Genomic DNA, 19,243 nt, shown 5'->3' with positions numbered 1-19,243 from the left:
TGGGAGCATTTCCTCTTCACTAGCTACTGTCACTGCCAACAGGGATTTGAGCCTGGAGGCATTGGAGGCTGCAAGCCTGGGACTCTCAGACACCTGGGAGGAGAGATGGGCCAGTGCAGGGCCGTTTGTGCAGCCACTGTCTTGCCTAGCCCCCGCACTTTGATAATTTCCTTTCTTCCATGACAGTCTCTGGCTCAGAAGTTGATACCGGCAGAGCTTAAGGCCACACCAGAGGCTTCTTCCAGCCCCAGGAGAACGTCCCTCCCCTGGCTATGCACAGATTCCCACAGCACAATGGGGGCAGCAGCAACTGCTGCAAAGAGCCCAGCTGGCTTCAGAGCTCCAGTATCCTGAGCACAGACACTAACACCAGACTCCTCTGCCTTATCAATTACCAGAGCCCTTTTCTGGGGGTAGCCAACGACCCAGACTCCCTGTGTTGCCCCTGCAGCCCCAGGGCTAGGCCTACCCATGCTGAGCTCACTGTCCCTTGCTAGAGAACCAGCATTCACACTTTACACTAGAGCTGGAACCTAACTAGGCTCAGAATATTGTTTTACCAATTGAAATGAAAAAAAAGTGTGTGTGGGGAAGGGGACCAGTTAAAATAAAGATTTTACATTTTTAAGCTAAACATTTTAAAACAATTAGTGACTTGATTTTCATTCTAAGAGATGACACAATACACAGCAAGTGGGTGATTCACACTGACTGACCCTGAACTGTAAATGAACTGGGAGAAGACACAGACCAGGGACATTGAGCATGGAACACCATTGAACCAACTGTGGATGGAGATGGAAAGGCTTATCTCAGGAATACTGAGGCTGTGGAATCAATATCAGACACATCTGCAACTGAAAAATGAATTGGAACTTCTTTTGGAGACTGGTGAAATCTCCAAAAATGGAACAAGGAAAGCCCCAAAATGATTGAGCTAATCCTTGATCTATTCACAGAAGATCTATGGCTCAGTAAAAAAGAAAACAGACCAAACTACAGGGAACAGCAGAAAAACACATCAACTAGCACAATTTGTCCTGGAAGTTCCACCACACCTGTGTGTGTGGGGCAAGAAAGTATCCAGGCCTCACGTCTCCTTTCACAGCAGAGGTCCAATAGGGCAAAAGAAATGTTCAAGGATGTTATTTTAGGTGCTGCAAATTGTTCAGAAAAATAACTACTTTGACAAAAATTAAACACAAACACAAACTCTTCTAACATTAAAAAAATACAGAGCCAAAAATCAAAACAGTGCCCATTTTAATTTGTATTTCCATTCCCCCCCGCCAGTTTCTCTCCATTAATGTAGATGGGATTTCAACAAGAATTGAACTTTCATTTTGAGTTTCTGGGGCTTAAACTAGAAATGAAACCAAACATCCTGAACATCACTGAACCTGAACCAAACCAAACCAAACACCAACTGCAGTTGCTCGCAGTGATTCTAGATTTACACAGACAGCAGAGTAGAAGTCTGTCCAGTCCTGTCATCCCCAAACCTTTGTAGCCTTTGCTAGCTTAATTGTAGTTTAAATTGTAGTTTGAATAAGGATTTGTTTTACTATAGTCATATATCAGAAAGCCAGTATAGTATAGCTAACTTAAGCCCAGGCCTATTTTTTTAATCTTTTCTGTTAGCAGTAATGTAAGCAACATTCAGTTTCTTTCCTAGGTTTTTCAGGTAGCCAGAGACAGCCGCGCCCCAGCTCTACAGAAAGTGGAAGCGATATGGCAGCTACCACTGCCAATGAATGTGAGAGCCTTAAGGTCATTTTTAGGCTTAGTAAGATTCCACTGAGACTTTATACTTGACTTTGCTTCCATTGCAGATCCCTTATACTGATTTCTCCAGAAGAACGTACAATGGGAGTGGACCAAGCAACACTCAGGCTGCATCTACACTACGAGATAAAATTGAACTTCAAAGCATTAGCTTGATATCAAAATGTGACTATCTTCACAGTTAATACTATTAACTCAATTTATTGAGCCATAATACTAATTACAAAATATTGATATTATGGGATGGGTATAGCATCGAATTCAAATTTAAAATCTCAAATCAAGGCTACTGTGGAAGCACCATGTCCTTAATTCAAATTTACTAGTCTCCAGAAGTGTCCCGTATGTATCCCACAAAGCTACACAGTGACCCTCCAACTATGGCTGCTTTGTTGTTCACTGCTTTCAGGTGTGCAGGAAGGAGGTCAAAGCAAGCCCGCAAAGTTTTGATTGAATTTGAATTAGAATTGTAATTCAGCAGCTCAGCCCTGCAAATATAAAGGGTGCCCATTATGAAAAAATTCCTTTGCCCACCACATTGCACTGGATCAGCAGCCATCACACTGCATGGGTAGCAATTTTCAGTAGCCCTGTACTGCAATCATGAGCACTCAAGATAGTCATCTGACCAGCATTTCTCAAGCTCACAAGAAAGCTCCAGCTTGGACCCACCAGGGGTGTGTCTACACTAACCAGCTACTTCGAAGTAGCCAGCACAACATTGAAATAGCACATCGTGTCTACACACGCCATGTGCTATTCCAATGTTGAAACTGATGTTAGGCAGCGAGATGCTGAAATCGCTATTCCCATCCAAAGATGGTAACAGCGCCCTACTTCGACGTTCCATGTCAAAGTAGGGCGTCTGTAGACGATCCGCATCCTGCTACTTCGAAATAGCAGGGTCCTCCATGGCAGCCATCAGCTGAGGGGTTGAGAGACGCTCTGTCCAGCCCCTGAGGGGCTCTATGGTCACCATATGCAGCAGCCCTTAGCCCAAGGCTTCTGGCTGTTGTTGCAGCTGGGGGTCCATGCTGCATGCACAGGGTCTGCAACCAGTTGTTGGCTCTGTGGATCTCATGCTGTGCAGGCCGAGTGTGTCTGAGAGGGGCCCTTTAAGGGAGCAGCTTGGGGCTTTGTTGGCCCCTTACTTCGATGGGGAGCACTGGTGCGTGTGGACGGTCCGCATTTCCTTCTGGGGAGGCTCCTTTCGACATTCTCCGTCGTGACTTCAACATTGAACGTCGATGGCACCAGCCCCGGACGATGTGTAGACGATACACACTTAAGCAGCCTATTTCGATGTCCTTACTTCAAAATAGGCTACTTCGACATAGGCCGTGTCTACACGTGCCCCAAACTTCGAAATGGCCATGCAAATGGCCATTTCGAAGTTTACTAATGAAGCGCTGAAATGCATATTCAGCGCTTCATTAGCATGCAGGCGGCAGCGGCGCTTCGAAATTGATGCGCCTTGCCGCCGCGCGGCACGTCCAGACGGGGCTCCTTTTCGAAAGGACGCCACCTTCTTCGAGCTCATGGGAATAAGGGGACTTCGAAGTAGGCGGGGCCCTTTCGAAAAGGAGCCCCGTCTGGACGTGCCGCGCAGCGGCAAGGCGCATCAATTTCGAAGCGCCGCTGCCGCCCGCATGCTAATGAAGCGCTGAATATGCATTTCAGCGCTTCATTAGTAAACTTCGAAATGACCATTTGCATGGCCATTTCGAAGTTTGGGGCACGTGTAGACGTAGCCATAGGGTGCTAGTGTAGACGTAGCTCAGGAGATTTTTAATCTTATTTCCATTTGGGGAGACAATTGGTGAAGAGAATTCAAGTGGCCAAAAGAAATGTGGCAATCTATGATCAGATGGCATAAGAGATGACCACCTGAGGTTACTTCCAGGACTCCATGCAATGCCAGGTGAAGGTTAAAGAACTCCGGCAGGCATATCCAAGTCTGGGAAGCCAGCCACTGCTCGGGGTGGCTCCACATACCTGCCACTATTATCAACAGCTACACACACTGATGGGGAGCGACCCTACCACAGAACCAGGTCTGAATTAGGGCACTTGTGGAGGCCCTGGTATGGAGTTCAGGGTGAGCCTGGAGGAGCAAGGTGGCCTGGAGGAAGAGGGCAACAAGCAGAGGACAAAGGAAGTTGTTCTAGACAGCCCAGAGCTCTTCACCAGCACCCTGGAACCAGTCCCCCCTACCGTGAGCCCCCCACAGTCCCCTCCATGCTGGTTCCTGAGCCCCCCTGAAGCAAGTGGTTTAGGTGAGTATTTATTCTGCATGGGTGGGTATAGCTATAGGGTGGTGTATGCATACAGGTTTGCCAGCTGTGGTTCTGCACCCCTCAGAAGGGTGTGTTTTGAAAGCCTCATCCAAGCACTCTTGTATTTTTTGGACAAGGTTCTCAGGCAGGCGTGACTTGTTGCACCTTCCACGGTAGCACACCGTGCCACACCAGACAGCGATCTGGTACCATATAGCATTTTGGCAAATATTCCAGGCTTTTGGTCACACAGCAGGAGTAGCTGTTCTTTCTCCATATCTGTTAGTTTTAGGAGAGTGATGTCAGCTTTGGCACCCTGCAGGAAGATGGGAATTGGCATGTTTTTTTGTTTTTGTTTTTTAAAAACATGCTTCCTGCCCCACAGCTGCCAGGCTCTGCTGGGCTTTTTCCCTCCCCTATCCTGTTCCCTCAGCACTTCTTTTCCATCATTTCTTTTCATTTTTCAGAACTCCCATGCCCCTTGGCTGCCAAGCTCTTCTGGGTGTTTCCCCTCCCGTTCCTTTCCAAGCACCAGTTGTGTTCAGTTTTCCCTTTACACACAGTGCCTCCTTGGATTTTTTTTTTCTTTACATTACTTTTTTTGTACATTGAACTCCCTTACCTAGCCATCCCTTTTTCACTGCCACAGGACACCCAGTGGCTTCCCCTGCATTGCATACCTTCCCTTTGCCCCAGAAGAGAAAAACTGCTTATAGCTTACCATGTCCACAAAGCAATGTGGTGGATACAGTGATGGCAAGGGATGTTTTGTTGTTATAAAGTAGTACATGGGATCTTTTGAGAGAGACAGGCAAGAACACTGTTTATTGGGAATACAGCACCATGACATATGCATATAAGATAGTTTACTTAGAAGCTCGCACGCACACCTTGTGCTTGCTTATAGTTACCAAAAGTTGCTCACTCTAATCCATTGGCCAGGCGGATTAGAGGTGAGTGTGGAGCCAGGTTCTGTTGAGCCAGATCAATGCTCTGGTGTTGACGAGAAGAGAAACTCAACTCTCTAGTGATGCACACATCTTTTATAGCTTTCAGTCCACAGTTCTGGTTCTGCCCCACTGCCCCAGGGATGATGAATCACCAGTCAGTAACAGATGGGTTTGATGCTTTCCCACTGCCCCAGGTTTCTGTGTGACTCATCACCTACAGATGGGACTCAATCTTCCTCTCTGCGTGAGTCACTGTTCTAGAGTTCAGTTAGTCAGATTTACCTTAATCCCTGGGAAAATAATGGAGGAAATACTCAAGGAATCCATTTTGGAGCACGTGGAAGAGGGGAAAGTGATCAAAAGTAGCCAACATGGATTCACCAGGGGCAAGTCCTGCCTGACTAATCTGATCAGCTTCTATGATGAGGTAACAGGCTCTGTGGACATGGGGAAGTCAGTGACTTCTGCAAAGCTGTTGATACAGTCTCCCACAACATTCTTGCCCATAAGTTAAGGAAATATGGATTGGATCCTTGGACTATAAGATGGATAGAAAGCTGGCTTGACAGTCAGACCCAACGGGTAGTGGTCAATGGCTCAATATCTGCATGGTGGTTGGTTTCAAGTGGAGTACTACAAGACTCATTTCTGGGGCAGGTGTTGTTCAACATCTTTATTAGTGACCTGGATTGCACCCTCAGCAAGTTTGCAGATGACACAAAACTAGGGGGAGAAGTAGATATGTTGGAGGGCAGAGAGAGAATCCAGAGGGACCTGGATAAATTGGAGGACTGGTCCAAAAGAAATCTGATGGGATTCAACAAAGAAGTGTAGCGTCCCGCACCTGGGATAGAAGAATCCCAACCATTGTTACAGGCTGGGGACCGACTGGCTCAGCAGCAGTATGACGGAAAGGGACCTAGGGGTTATGGTGGATGAAAGGCTGGATATGAGTAAACAGGGTGCCATTGTAGCCAGGAAGGCTAACAGCATACTAGGGCACATTAGGAGGTGCATTTCGAGCAGGTCTAGAGAAGTGGTTGTTCCCCTTTATTTGGCACTGGTGAAGCCACATCTGGAATATTGTGTCCAGTTTTGCGTCCCCCAGTATAAAGAAGATGTGGATGTGCTGGAGCAGGTTCAGGAGAAGGCGACAAAAATGATTAAGGGTCTGAAGCACATGACCTATGGAGGATAGGTTGAGGGATTTGGGCTTGTTTAGTTTACAAAAGACAAGACTGAGGGGTGATTTAATAGCAGCCTTCAACTTCCTGAAGGACATCTCTGAAGAGGAGGGTGAGAAATTGTTCTCTGGTGTCAGATGGCAGAACAAGGAGTAATGGCCTGAAGTTAAAAGAGAGGTGTAGGTTAGATATTAGAAAAAACTACTTCACCAGGAGGCTGGTGAAGTATTGGAATGCATTGCCTAGAGAGGTGGAGGATTCTCCATCCCTTGAGGTTTTTAAGACCAGGCTTGACAAGGTTCTGGCTGGGATGAGTTAGTGGGGGTTGATCCTGCTTGAAGTAGGATGCTGGACTAGATGACCTCCTGAGGTCCCTTCCAGCCCAATGACTATTATTCTGATTGTTCTTCAGCCTCCAAGTCTTTGTCATCCACACAGACTGGCTCCCGAGAGTAACTCTTTAAAGTATCCACATTCACACTTCCATGTGGCTCTCAGACTCACCCATTCTCACAGACAGCACCAATGTTACAGTCTCATACAAGAGTAAAATGGAGTTTTAGCTACAATATGGAATCTGGTACAAAGTGTCTTAGGAATATAACAACCAATATAAAGGAAAATATGAAGGTAGAAAGTAGTATATAAAATAACAAATCTGAAAAGTAATACAAAAGTCTGTGGCCTCATAAAAAGATAGAGTAATACAAGGTGATACCAAGATACATATGAATATAAAGTTTATTAAAATATACCTAGCCAATTAGGGTTGTTTCAACAGAAAGAGAAAAATTAAAATGTAGTATACCCTTGGTTGTAGTCAGGCCGAGCCCAGAGAATGATTCAAGTTTAGTATCTTCAATCTACTGTCTACTTTGTAGGGGTCCTAAGGTACAAGACACATAAATTGTACTGTAGGAGGATAAAATTTGCTGTTTGGAGATTGAATACCTTAAAAAAAAATGTTCAAAAGAAAGCAGTCTTTTAAAAAAATCTCCCCAAGACGAGCCTAAGAAATTGGCCTTTGTAAAGAACGTTACCCCCTTTGAACAAACCCTACAAAAATTCAGACATAGCCCCTGGCCTAATCAGGCATTGGCTGATGTCCCCACAATTTCAGATTTGACGGGTAAATTGACCAAATATTTACTGATCTATAAACCATTTACTCCAAAGAAAAATGCAGCTGCAGTCTGGCTCTTATGGAAAGCCTGTAGTGAGGTGTTTAAAAGCCTTACCTGACTGTAAAAATAAAAATTCAAATGTACACAAGGAAAGGAACCAGGAGATGTGGGGGCTAGTTAAGAAAACCACTCTCATTGCAAAATTGGTAGTGGAGCAAAGCCTGCGTCCAAGGAAAGGAAAAGTTCTGCTAAAAAGGCAGGATCAGGCCCAGACAAGCACACTACAACAAATAAAGAAAGAAAACTATCTGCTAAAAGCCCAAAGCAGAAGCATAGTGACTGGAAAAAGACACAGTAAGTCCAGGGATGGAAGATTCAAATCCCAGGAATGAACACTCTACCAAGCTCTTTTTAGACCAAATTGTGGCTGTTACAAGGAGCAGCCATAGAACCAGGAGAATGGGAAGAAATACTGGATTTCTTGTTTTTTGGGAGGAAAAGGCAGATAAAAGCTGTTTTGAAGAAACAAAGGTGCGGGGAAGGCATTGTTAGGAACACTGAGCTCTGACTAATCAGACTGTCACTTATAGTATGTGACAACTCTGTGCATAACAGAAAGAGTTACACTTTGGCCGTGTCTACACTAGCCCCAAACTTCGAAATGGCCATGCAAATGGCCATTTTGAAGTTTACTAATGAAGCGCTGAAATGCATATTCAGCGCTTCATTAGCAGGCGGGCGGCCGCAGCACTTCGAAATTGAAACGCCTCGCTGCCGCGCGGCTCATCCCAACAGGGCTCCTTTTTGAAAGGACCCTGCCTACTTCGAAGTCCCCTTATTCCCATGTGGGAATAAAGGGGCTTCGAAGTAGGCGGGGTCCTTTCGAAAAGGAGCCCCTTCGGGACGAGCCGTGCGTCAATTTCGAAGTGCCGCGGCCGCCCGCATGCTAATGAAGTGCTGAATATGCATTTCAGCGCTTCATTAGTAAACTTCAAAATGGCCATTTGCATGGCCATTTCGAAGTTTGGGGCTAGTGTAGACACAGCCCAGATGTTAAAAAAAAAAAAAAAAAAAAATATGGCTTATGTTATGGAAGTTTAACAGGGACAGGAACGTGCATTTTCCTATAACATATGCAACATCTATTATAGAAGGGGTATAAAAAAGGCAAAATATGCTGTTTCATTAAAATCTTTTTAGGGCTCTGAGAAGGAGCCAAAATAAACCATGCTTTCCTTTTAAATTCATTGTGTTGTGGAACAACTGCCCACAAGCAGCACAACAAAGGGTTGCAAATAAGGAATATCCCTGATCGGGGTGGGGGGGGGAGGGGCGGCAAGAGTCAAACCTGAGAATAAAAGCGGAAAAGTTTATTCTAAGTAGGGAGGAAAAAAACACCTGTATGCACAGTAGTAAAATCTAAAACCAAATACAAAAGGGAGTCTGCTTCTATGAATAAAACCCTTTTATTTAATTCACCAACGTTAAAATAACCTGCTTGAATTTAAACTTATGCAAAGATTTCAAGAGGGTATTAAAACACACTAGCCTCAATAATAATAAATTGTCTAAACAATAGCTATGGTATAGCAAAATATCTATAAACACTCAGTTGTTTAAAAAAAACAAAACACAACCTAATGCTAATAATACTGTTTAACGCTAAAATATATTTAATGTCCATAAGTAACCATGTAACAAAATGACTCGGTAAAAGAAAAGCCTTTAAGCACATTAAAAATGGTAACTGAAAAACATGTCCACGATAAAAAGGGCAGGGTGGGGAGCTAATTACAGTAATAATGCTTCTCAGTTATCTGTAAATAAATTCCAATGTTAGTACAACAGAAAAATTACTACAAATATAATCTGCTGTATAAAAAGGGAACAAAAGTACACCACCTTAAAAATTTTTTTTAAAAATGATTGACCAGTGGGATAATGCACCCTAAACCAACCTACACAATAAAAGCCATCAAAACCTTGCCTACCCACAGAATAAAAACACTTAAGTCCTCCGTTTTGCCCCATATCAGCCAGAGGAGTGTTTCAAAATATAACCTTGCACGTCCAAAAGGGGCAGAAAAATGCTTTTTATCCTTCAGAAAACTGAAAGAAGCTAGTACAAGCTGAAGAGCAGCTCAAAATACCATGGATCAGCTGTTGCAACAAAACTTGTTTTATATGTTTAATGTTTTGTCTGTGTTGTGATGTTGGTCTTATGGTTAGCATTGTTGTATATATTTGTATAATATGCGGTCTCTGCTAATTATTTGTGCTGTCAAATTATTATCTATTGTATGGCAAAATATGTTAATACTGGCAAATAATATTAACTTTGGTTTAGCTGTATTATTGGATTTATACAAATTAATTAGCCAACTAATGTCACTGTACAACTTCATACAAAGAGTTTGGTAACTTTACATCAAGTGTGTAAAGTGTGGTCTCCCAGCTCTAAAGGCACATTGGCCATTGTGTTTCACTCACGTTGTATTAATACTATCCTAAATTTGCCTTGTGGGATTGTGTTGTACGTGCTGTTGGATGAGTAGAATATACCTCAAATTAAAACCCCAAACAGAAGTCTTGAGTCATTACATAAAATTTAAATGTGACCCACTCAAGAATTGTTCTTGAGGGATCAAGGAGGGGACATGTAGCAACCTTAATGGGCTAGCTATATTTTAATAGAACCTTACATTCCTATGTATCTTGGTATCACACTTTAATAGTCCACAGACTTTTGTATTACTCTTTAGATTTGTTATTTTATATACTACTTTCTGCCTTTCTATTATCCTTTATATTGGTTATTTTATATTCTTAAGACACTTTGCACCGGATTCCATATTGCTTCCAAAACTTCATTTTACTCTTGTATGAGCCTGTAACATTTGTGCTGTCTGTGAAAATGGGCGTGTGAGAGCCACCTGGAAGTATGAATGTGGATGCTTAAAGAGCAACCCTCTAGAGCCAAAAGACTTGGATGCTGAAGAACAATAAGAACTGGACTCTACAGCAGTGACCCACCCAGAGAGGAAGATTAAGTCCCATCTGTAGGTGATGAGTCACACAGAAACCTGGGCAGTGGGAAAGGATCAAACCCATCTGTCACTGACTGATGACTCCTCATGCCTGGGGCAGTAGACAGAACCAGGTCGGTGGACTAAAAGCTATAAAAGATGTGTGCATCACTACGGAGTTGGGTTCCTCTTCTCATCTTGTCAGCATTGGAACATTGATCTGGATGAACAGAACCTTGTTCCACACTCAACTCTAATTCATCTCACCAATGGATTAGAGTGAGCAACCTTTGCTAACTATAAGCAACCACAAGACAGGTGTGTGCATGTGTGTGCGCGCGTTCCTGCCAGTGAGTAAACTATATATTATATATGCATATGGTACTGTATTCTCAACAAAAGCAGAGTTCTTGCCTTGTCCCTCTAAAAAGATCCAGTGAACTTCTTGTAACATTGTGAAATGCACACTTACCATAAGAACGGCCATACTGGGTCAGACCAAAGGTCCATCTAGCCCAGTAGCCCGTCTGCCAACAGTGGCCAATGCCAGGTGCCCCAGAGAAGGAGAACAGAAAACAATGATCAAGTGATTTATCTCCTGCCATCCATCTCCTGCCCTTGTACTGAAGGCTAGGGCACCATACTTTACCCCTGGCTAATAGCCATTTATGGACCTAACCTGCAAAAATTTATCAAGCTCTTTTTTAAACCCTAATAGAGTCCTGGCCTTCACAGCCGCCTCCGGCAAGGAGTTCCACAGGTTGACTGTGCGCTGTGTGAAGAAAAATTTCCTTTTATTAGTTTTGAACCTACTACCCATCAATTTCATTTGGTGTCCCCTAGTTCTTGTATTATGGGAAAAGGTAGATAATTTTTCTATATTCACTTTCGCCACACCATTCGTGATTTTATATACCTCTATCATATCGCCCCTCAGTCGCCTCTTTTCCAGACTGAAAAGTCCCAGTCTCTCTAACCTCTCCCCATATAGGGCCCGTTCCAAACCCCTAATCATCTTAGTCGCCCTTTTCTGAACCTTTTCTAATGCCAATATATCTTTTTTGAGGTGAGGAGACCACATCTGCACACAGTACTCAAGATGTGGGCCTACCATAGTTTTATATAGGGGAAGTATGATATCTTTTGTCTTATTATCTATCCCTTTTTTAATAATTCTTAACACCCTATTTGCTTTACTAACTGTTGCTGCACACTGCGTGGATGTCTTCAGAGAACTATCCACTATAACTCCAAGATCCCTTGCCCGATCTGTCGTAGCTAAATTTGACCCCATCATGTTGTACGTGTAATTTGGGTTATTTTTTCCAATGTGCATTACCTTACACCTACCCACATTAAATTTCATTTGCCATTTTGCTGCCCAATCTTTTTGTAGTTCTTCACAATCCCTTTTGGTTTTGACTGTCCTGAACAACTTGGTGTCCCATCCCATCCTAAATAACCCAAAAAGTATACTTTCAGTGATAGTAAACAGACACCCATTCATTGCTCTCCAAAGCACATTATGTGAATTGCATCTCAGTTTTGACCTTCATTTTCCAGACTGAATGTCCAGCGCTCCAGACAAAAAACGAAGATGGAACAAACGGAAACAAGATCTCTCTTGCAGCATATGCAAAAGACTGAGGCAGAGCACACCAAGCGGACAAAGGACGTTGCACAAGGGCATCATAGTACAGCTCAGTGGCACCACAGTCAAGTAGAGTTTAAACAGAGACTGCCTGACCTCCAGCAGCAGCAAGTGGCAAAGCAGAGTGAGGTTGCAACAAAGCTTGTAACAGCCATTACTGAGCTAACAGGTCCTGCGCTCACTGCTGCAGCTGCTGAGGGACTACCAACCCAACAGTGTGGCAGCTAATACCTGCTGGCCAGAGTCCCCTGAGGAGAGGTTGCCAACCCCCAACGGCCACAGTCCCCACATGCAGGAAGGGCAAGACTAGCCTGCTGCTCCAGCCCCAAAGGCTATTCAAATAGCAAAAAGGCTATTCAGGCACTTGAGTAGGCTTCTTTTCCCAGCTGCTTCAACCTCTTGTCCCCCACAAAATAAAAATTCCTTTGAGCTTGGTGTGATTTATTGTCATGAGTGGGGCAGGTTGGGGGGGGGGGGGTGACCACACATCAAACAGGGAGGGCTGGGAGGGTGGGGTGGGGCTGAAGGCTCAGCTACCCACTGATATTCCCTGGTCCACAACAAAACACGCGGCTGAGGGAACCAGGCAGGTTGAGGGTCTGAAGGCACAGCTGCCCACAGATACTCCATGGTCCACAGCAGACGCACAGTTGAGAGAACTGAGCAGTTTGCGGGGGCGCTGAAAGCACAGCTGCCTGGCACATGTATTCTAGTTACGGCAACTTAACCCCTTCCCAATAAGTAAAAGCATCCATTCATTACAGTACAGTACAATTTATTGTCATTGTTGCAGAGAAATACTTCAATAGCATGTGTGTTACAGATCACTCAGGAAGATGCTTTTTAAAGCATCTCTTATTGCTGCTGCCTGAGCACGGCTAGTGGTGGATGGTTATGCACGCAGCTGCGAGTAAACCCTGCCTATGGCCTCTGTTTTGGAATTCCAGATTGATGGAAAAGTCTCATGCCTTGATTCACATATGTTATGCAAAACAGTACATGCTGTGAGAATGGTGGGGACATTACTTTCAGAAAGGTCCAAAAGTGTCAATAAACACCCAAACCTCACTTTTAAACAGCCAAAGGCACATTCCACCACCATTCTGTAGGGCTTCATAAAGCGGGAAAGCAGGGTCACCCAATATAACAATGGACATCTCCATGTCGCCAATCTTGATTTTCCAATGAGGGGAAAGAGAAGTCCCATCCAGGAGCTTTCAGTGCAGTTCCGAATTTCAGAATACGCATGTGTCATGAACCCTCCCTGACCAGCCTATGTTGATGTCAGTAAAACAACCTCTCTGATCTACCAAGCCCTGCATCACCACGGAGAAGAACCCCTTTCAACACATATACTCTGAGCTAGGCCCTGATGGGGATGTGCATGCCATCTCTTGCCCCACTGAAGTTAGGAAAGCTGTGGGCAGCAAAGCCGTGCACTATGGTCTGTTCATTTCCCAGAGTCACAGTCTTCAGGAGGAGATGCAGACAGATTGCATGGGCCATCTCCATCACCACAGACCCCCACTGCAGATCTGCCCAGCCTGAACCGATATGCCACTGACTGGCGCCTGTCAGGCATTGCAAACTTCCACAGTGTGATTGCCACTCGCTTCTGAGCCATTAAAGCTGGCCTCATTTTTGAGTTGCTGCACTTCAGGGCGGGCACCAGCACAACACAAAGTTCCATAAAAGTGGACTTGCACATCCAAGAGTTCTGTGCCCACTGCTGATCATCCCAGGACTCCAAAACGATGTGATCCCACCAGCATGTGCTGGTCTCATGAGTTTAAAAGCACTGCTCCACTGTCGGCGATGCATTCATGGCAGCCAGCAGCTGAGTTTTTGGACTGCAGTTGGCAGATTTGCTCTTCCAAGCCATCCTCATCATCAACAGCAGCAGCAGTAGTATTTATATAGCCAACCGTCAATGAGTTTTGGAATTGAAGCACAAATTGTGCGACAGCCACTGTAGTTGCCAGAACGATCTGTGCTATGTGGATCCATGCTTGTGCTGGAACGCTGCAGCAGGAAATGGCATGATTTCCAATTCTTTTTTCATGTGATGAATTCTGGGACAGTGCTTGGAATTCTGGGATTCCAACATGAAAACCCACAAGCAACTAGGCATAAGGCACTCTGGAACAGGTACCCACAATGCACTGCTCATGCTGTCAAAGTTGAGCAGGGCAATGGAAACACAGAGATTCGACACAAAAAGATGGGCTGAATTTCAAGGTTTGTAGACACTTTATTCAAATTCATAATATAGAGGTTAAATATTCAAATTTACTAAATATTGAATTTCTCAGTGTAGACACAACCTCAGAGGTAGTTTCGAAACTGAAACAGGCTATTAGTAGGGTTCTGGTCTTGATCGCTTTGAACCCAGAGTTACCTTTCTACCTGGAGATAGTGGTGAGAATGTGTTGGTGGCTGTTGCATCTCAAGAGAGGCACAGGCAAATCTGACCTACAGCCTATGCCTCCTGTTTACTGTCTCCAGTAGAGATTAAACATAGTACCTGTGAGAAATACCTGTTGGCCACTGTTTGGGCCATACACCATCTCACTTACCTAACTGGCCTTAATCCAGTCATGCTACACTCACCACATACCCCTCTGAGGCTTTTACTCTCAGACCGAATCAAAGATGGTCAGGTTTCAAATGCTGCCTTAGTACACTGGACATTGTTACTCCAGGGAAGGGACATTTCTGTAAAACATGAAAACTTCCTCCTTACTGCCCAGCGCTTTGCTGGATCAGGGAGATCCACATGATTGCACAAGCAAGAAAGAACAGTATCAGGAAGTTGAAGAGCAGAAACCCACTCTGTTTGTTCCATTACTCAGAGATGGAGACTTTCACAGGGTACCATTTCTTTACAGATGCATCAAGCTTTTATGATAAGGGAAGCTCATACACAATATTTGGAATCACCACTATTCCCCATCTGGGAAGTAGCATACGCATGCATACCCCATTGGGCCCAATATGCTGAATTAGCAGCCATGGCTTGAGCTCTGGAATACCGTTTACAAGCCCCTCCAGAAGTCCAGTATCAGGGCATCTGTATGTTTTCAGACTCAGCATGGGTGTGTAACTCACAATTTTTCCCCTATTGGGATAGGAATGGGTTTGCAGCTTCTGATGAGTCCCTGCTCAAATATGCTTCTCTGTTAAGTGCATTCATGAATCTGCTTGCAAACTTGCTTGTTGTGGTGTAAAAAGGTCAGTGAAAAAGATCAAAGCACATACTAAATCAGACTCTTATGAACTTGAGAATGGGAAAGCAGACAGACTAGCTTGAAAAGCAGTACATTCAGGAAATCCCTGGAAAGAGAAAGCTCTTAGGTAAAAGGTTGTTACACTGGATACTGTCACAACTGCAAAACCTCAGGTGCCAGACCTCAGAGCCTTACAAGTCATAGACAAAGAAATTGTGGAGGTGAAGTGAGAACCTTCCAAATCTGATGGCGAGTGGCCTAAATTGAACACCCTCTATGGGAGGGACCGCCAACACCTACACGTCATACAGGACATTCTGTTGTACAGAGGAGGCCCATTTCCTATATAGGTGGTGCCCACCCCAATTCAAAGAAAATGAGCTATACGGTTCATGACACTCCTACCAGAGGACATTGGGGGCAGAGAAAGCCATCCATCTCCAAAGCGTAGGTGGGTGGCCACTATTAGGGTTGGATGTGCAGCAGCACTGTGATCACTGCTTAACTTGCACTCAAGCTAATCCTACTCCAGCCGAGCACTATACTCTTACAGACTCATGCTTATGAGGGACCTTGGACAGCTTTGCCTATTGATTTAATTAGTCCTCTTCCATGAATTCCCCAAGGTAACCAATACTTACTTGTAGTAGTTGATCCTCTCTCTAAGTGGGTGGAAGCTTTTCCCCTGAAAGCTAATAGGGACAGAGCTATGGCTAAGGTAGTGGTGGAACGAGTTCTCACTGGGAGAGAAAGTAAAATCAGACCAGAGATCACACTTTACTGGACAGTGGTTCAAACAGTCTCAAATTACTGGGAGTCTTGTAGAGATGACACATCCCATCCTGACCACATCATCTGAGATGGTGGGATGAACTAACTGGACCATTAAACTGATGTTGAGAAACTGGTTAATACCAGTGGGTGCAACTGGGATACCTGGATGCCTTTAATCCTCATGGCACTCTAGGCTCCCCCAGCTGCATCCACTGGAAAGACACCTTTTGAGGTGATGACTGGGGAAAAAATGCATTTGCCTGAACAACTTACTTGGCAGCAGTCCAGTCCAGATGTCAGCTCAAACACAACATCTACACAGAATGTGTGAGTGTACATCCCTTAGCAGTATACTACCCTGATGCTTGAACATGGAACCTCAGACGGCCTGTAGCAGTATACTACCCTGATGCTTGAACATGGAACCTCAGACAGCCTGTAATTCTGAAAATGGACCTCAGTTCCTCTGCAGGTTTAACGTGTTCAAAGGAAATATTCTCCTCTGTAGCCTTAAGAGCATAACATAAGAACGGCCATACTGGGTCAGACCAAAGGTCCATCTAGCCCAGTATCCTGTCTGCCGACAGTAGCCAATGCCTGGTGCCCCAGAGGAGGTGAAGCAAAGACAACGATCAAGTGATTTGTCTCCTGCCATCCACCTCCCGCCTTCCACAAAAGGCTAGGCACCATACCTTACCCTTTGCTAATAGCCATCTATCGACCTAACCTCCAAATATTTATCGAGCTCTTTTTTAAACTCTGTTAGAGTCCTGGCCTTCACAGCATCCTCTGGTAAGGAGTTCCACAGGTTGGCTGTGCACTGTGTGAAGAAAGACTTTCTTTTATTAGTTTTGAACCTGCTACCCATTAATTTCATTTGGTGTCCTCTAGTTCTTACATTATGGGAACAAGTAAATAACTTTTCTGTATTCACTTTCTCCACACCATTCATGATTTTATACACCTCTACCATATCGCCCCTCAGTCTCCTCTTTTCTAGACTGAAGAGTCCCAGTCTCTCTAGCCTCTCCTCATATGGGACCCGTTCCAAACCCTTAATCATTTTAGTTGCCCTTTTCTGAACCTTTTCTAACTCCAATATCTTTTTTTGAGGTGAGGAGACCACACCTGCACGCAGTACTCAAGAGATGGGCGTACCATAGATTTATATAGGGGAAGTAAGATATTCTTTGTCTTATTTTCTACCCCTTTTTTAATTATTCCTAACATCCTATTTGCTTTACTGACTGCCACTGCACAGTGTGTGGATGTTTTCAGAGAACTATCCACTATAATTCCAAGATCCCTTTCCTGATCTGTTGTAGCTAAATTTGCCCCCATCATATTATATGTATAATTAGGGTTATTCTTCCCCAATGTGCATTACCTTACACTTACCCACATTAAATTTCATTTGCCATTTTGCTGCCCAATCACTCAGTTTGCTGAGATCTTTCTGAAGTTCTTCACAGTCCGCTTTGGTTTTGACTATCCTCAACAGTTTGGTGTCATCTGCAAACTTTGCCACCTCACTGCTTACCCCTTTCTCTAGATCATTGATGAATAAGTTGAACAAGATTGGTCCCAGGACTGACCCGTGGGGAACACCACTAGTTACCCCCTTCCATTGTGAAAATTTACCATTTATTCCTACCCTTTGTTTCCTGTCTTAACCAGTTCCCAATCCATGAAAGGATCTTTCCTCCTATCCCATGACCACCTAATTTACATAAGAGCCTTTGGTGAGGGACCGTGTCAAAGGCTTTCTGGAAATCTAAGTATACTATGTCTACTGGATCCCCCCTGTCCGCATGCTTGTTAACGCCTTCAAAGAACTCTAATACATTAGTAAGACACAACTTCCCCTTACAGAAACCATGTTGACTTTTGTTCAACAAAAATCACATTCCTCTCCGTGTCTGACAATTTTATTCTTTACCATTGTTTCTATTAATTTGCACGGTACTGACGTTAGACTTACTGGTCTATAATTGCTAGGGTCTCCTTTAGAGTCCTTTTTAAATATTGGCGTTATATTAGCTGTCTTACAATCATTGGGTACTGAAGCTGATTTAAAGGATAGGTTACAAACCACCATTAATAGTTCCGCAGTTTCACATTTGAGTTCTTTCAGAACCCTTGGGTGAATACCCTCCGATCCTGGAGACTTGTGACTGTTTAGAGGAGGTTTTGGAACTAAACCTGAGGAGATGAGAATAAGGGGACTTCAAAGTAGGCAGGGTCCTTTCGAAAAGGAGCCCCATCTGGACGAGCCACGCGGCGGCGAGCCGCGTCAATTTCGAAGCGCTGCAGCCGCCCGCATGCTAATGAAGTGCTGAATATGCATTTCAGCGCTTCATTAGTAAACTTCAAAATGGCCATTTGCGTGGCCATTTCGAAGTTTGGGGCTAGTGTAGACACGGCCCATGAGCCATCCGTACGATCTCCAAGCTCCACTGTCAGGGAGACAGAACAGGCTGACTGAACATGCAGCTGATGGCAACGTGGCTGGATCCAGCAATGTTGTCATCTCTGGAGGGCCCTGTAAGAGGGTAAATACGCTCCCTGCAGCTGTCTTGGGTTTTCAAGGGCCAGCTCCAGGAATTCTCAGTGTCTGGTTGGTTGTGCAGATCCCATTTGCCCTCTCCACATTTCATCTGTATTGCACAAAAGGGGAGCTGCACATCAGAAAACTTGGGGCTTGTGAATTATTGTGCTGGAGATTTGTGGTTTAGATGGTATGAACACGAAGAACATAAAAACAGCCACACCGGATCAGACCAAAGGTCCATCCAGTACAGTATCCTGTCTGCTGATAGTGGCCAATGCCAGATGCCCCAGAGGGAGTGGAATGAACAGGAACAATCTCTCTCCTGCCATTCATCTCCAGCTTCAGACAGAGGCTAGGGACACCATTCCTTACCCATCCTGGCTAACAGCCATGAATGTATCTAACTTTTTTAAGCCCTGTTACAGTCCTAGCCTTCACAGCCTCCTCTGGCAAGGAGTTCTGCAGGCTGACTCTGTGCTATGTGAGGAGCTTCCTTTTATTTTTTTTTTAAACCTGCTGCACATGAATTTCACTTGAGCTATGTCTACACTACATTCCTTTTTTGAAAGAGGAATGCAAAGGAGGGAAATTGAAAATGCAAATGAAGCAGTGATTTACACACCTCACACTTCATTTGCATGAACTCTTTTGGAAGAGATTCTTTCAAAAGAAAAAAAGCACTGTGGACATTATAG

General features: G+C 44.4%; 1 protein-coding gene across 7 annotated transcripts in view; it reads right to left on the bottom strand.

The window, feature by feature from the left end:
- Positions 1 to 19,243, bottom strand: part of LOC142023938 (uncharacterized) — a 70,190-nt gene that overhangs the window by 12,416 nt on the left and 38,531 nt on the right. The window lies entirely within an intron of this gene.

This window comes from Carettochelys insculpta, chromosome 21 (genome assembly GCF_033958435.1).
Source record: "Carettochelys insculpta isolate YL-2023 chromosome 21, ASM3395843v1, whole genome shotgun sequence".
NCBI classification, from domain to species: domain Eukaryota; kingdom Metazoa; phylum Chordata; order Testudines; family Carettochelyidae; genus Carettochelys; species Carettochelys insculpta.
This window is presented reverse-complemented; position numbering and strand designations above follow the sequence as displayed.